Genomic DNA, 2,217 nt, shown 5'->3' with positions numbered 1-2,217 from the left:
TAAATAATAACAAGTTGTGGCAAGAAAGAAAGGGAGGGAGGGAGGGAGGGCAGGAAAGAAATTGCAGCGGTGAGAACGGGGCCTTGCGTGGAGCAGTGCAGTGATCTGCCGTGGTAAACCCAATGTCTGTGGTGATCGAAACAGGAAACGCAAGGCTGTTTTCAGAGAACACTACTTATTCTCTGAGAAACTCTTCTCAAGCAATAGGCTAAGATCATCTTTGGGAGCATTTTAGCAGGACTCTAGGAGTTGGCAACACAGGTCAATAAAGCCACTTCGGGCTTCTTTGGATACTTCTTCTTCCTTCTGTGGCTCCTGGAAGCTGCTCAGAGTTAGTTCTGGTCCCATAGGGTGGGGAAAGTAGAAAGTTCACTCTCCCAGCTCTTTCAGGCCACTGCTAATCCATCACCATTCCTCCACTCTCACATAAAAACCCTTCTCCTCTGATGGTTGTGTCTCCAACTGTCACACACTCTGTCCCTACATTTTCTGCCTTGCACAGAAAATTGAGAGTATCCATCACGGAAACAGAAAAATATTGATCTACCTGTGCTTGTGGACCAAGCCTTGAAAACACCACGCACTCTATTGTCCCCTTGGTGTTGCTGACCGAGCAGTCAATGCTCATGAAAGACTGACTCAACTCACTTTTCACTCATCAAAGCTAAGTTTGAAAAATCTGTTATTGGCAAGCAAGATAGTAAATAAATCCTTTCAAAGGCAATGCCATTTTTTTTTTAAAGTGAGTGAACTTCATGTTTTAATTCCAAATAAATTATGTGCCGTTTGCTTTGAGAAACAATTCGTGCAAACAAACTGAAGGCTGGATGATTACATGAAGTATTCGGCAATGGTAGTTAAGACGGCATTTCAAATTCTAACTCTGCCACTTGCTAACTCCATGATCTCCTAACGAGTCATTGGATTGATCACAGGGTTGTAGTGAGGATTAAATGACATAAAGAACACTAAGCACTTGACATAATACCTGGCACCTAAAAAAGCTTAACAAAGAGTGAATACTATAATATATATGCAATTATTAATATTAATCACATATATTAGCCCTCAATGATTCAGCACATAGGAGTATTTCAGATCACTGAAGCTGTTGCCCACCGTTTGTGAGATTTTTTTTTCTGGAATACATGACATCATTGCCTGTCTTAACCAGAGCATGCCAAATATAATTTATTTTTCGTGTGCGTGATGCTGCAGAATCCTCGTCACGAACATCAGTTATTATATTGAGCCATGAGGAGATGCAGCCGTCAGTGTTTCCTGACGTGGATCAGCCTGTTTCTCACTGCACTGACTCACCAGAATACTGTACTCTCAGAGTTCACCTGTACTGTTCTCTGCAGCTTTCCAGAGCACATTTATATCAGGAGTTCTGTCCCTTGTTCAGGCAGGATGGGTTAGGTTACACTGAGGTAACAAATAGCCCCCAAATTTCAGGAACTTAAAGTGACGGTTTTATTGTTCGCTTGTGCCACATGCTCATTGAGGGTCATTAGAGGCTCTGCTTCTTGTTACCCTCTTTCTAGGACCCAGAGAAGCCAAAACATTGCTCGTCACTAGACCAGACAGAAAAAGAACACAGCAAGTCATGCACTAGTGCTTAAGGCTTCTACCGAGAAATGACAGAGGTCACTTGGACTCACATTGGGCCAGTTAGGTCATATGGCCACAGCTTGCTTTGAAGGGAGCAGGAAAGTTGTCCTACCTAGTAGAAGAGGAGGAGAACCAGAATATTTATAAATATTTTTAATGACCACCATACCCCGTCAACTGCTGCTTGCACAGAGAGTTCTTCTCTGACTTCCTTGTTTATCTAAAATAGCACCAATTAGTTTCTTTCTCCTTACCATCCTCTATTTTACTTCAGAGCACTTGTATATTATTTTCTATCCATTTTGGCGAGTCTCTGTCACCACAGAATACAAATTTCATGAGGGCAAAAACTTTGTCTTAAAAAAAAAAAGCAACTTTGTCTTTCTTGTTCACTATTATACCTAGCACCAAGTGCATTCTCAAATAATTTTTGAAGAATGAACACATAGGATTTCTGTTTCTCTAGATAGTGACATCAACACATTTACTAACCTGAAAGAATCATAGTCGACTGCTTCACCGTCAGTCCTCGCAAGCGCCCAGGAGCCTAAAAATGTATTTTACATTTCTAAAACCAAGCTCAGGGTCCCACGTGAATCTCCT

The 2,217-nt window shown here is 41.6% G+C and overlaps 1 protein-coding gene across 1 annotated transcript in view; it reads left to right on the top strand.

Annotated features, from left to right (window-relative positions):
• Positions 1-2,217, top strand: part of ENKUR (enkurin, TRPC channel interacting protein) — a 43,445-nt gene that overhangs the window by 28,030 nt on the left and 13,198 nt on the right. The gene's annotated exons all lie outside the window — the stretch shown is intronic.

Source organism: Propithecus coquereli, unplaced genomic scaffold (assembly GCF_000956105.1).
Source record: "Propithecus coquereli isolate 6110/MARCELLA unplaced genomic scaffold, Pcoq_1.0 Scaffold103, whole genome shotgun sequence".
Classification (NCBI taxonomy): domain Eukaryota; kingdom Metazoa; phylum Chordata; class Mammalia; order Primates; family Indriidae; genus Propithecus; species Propithecus coquereli.
This window is presented reverse-complemented; position numbering and strand designations above follow the sequence as displayed.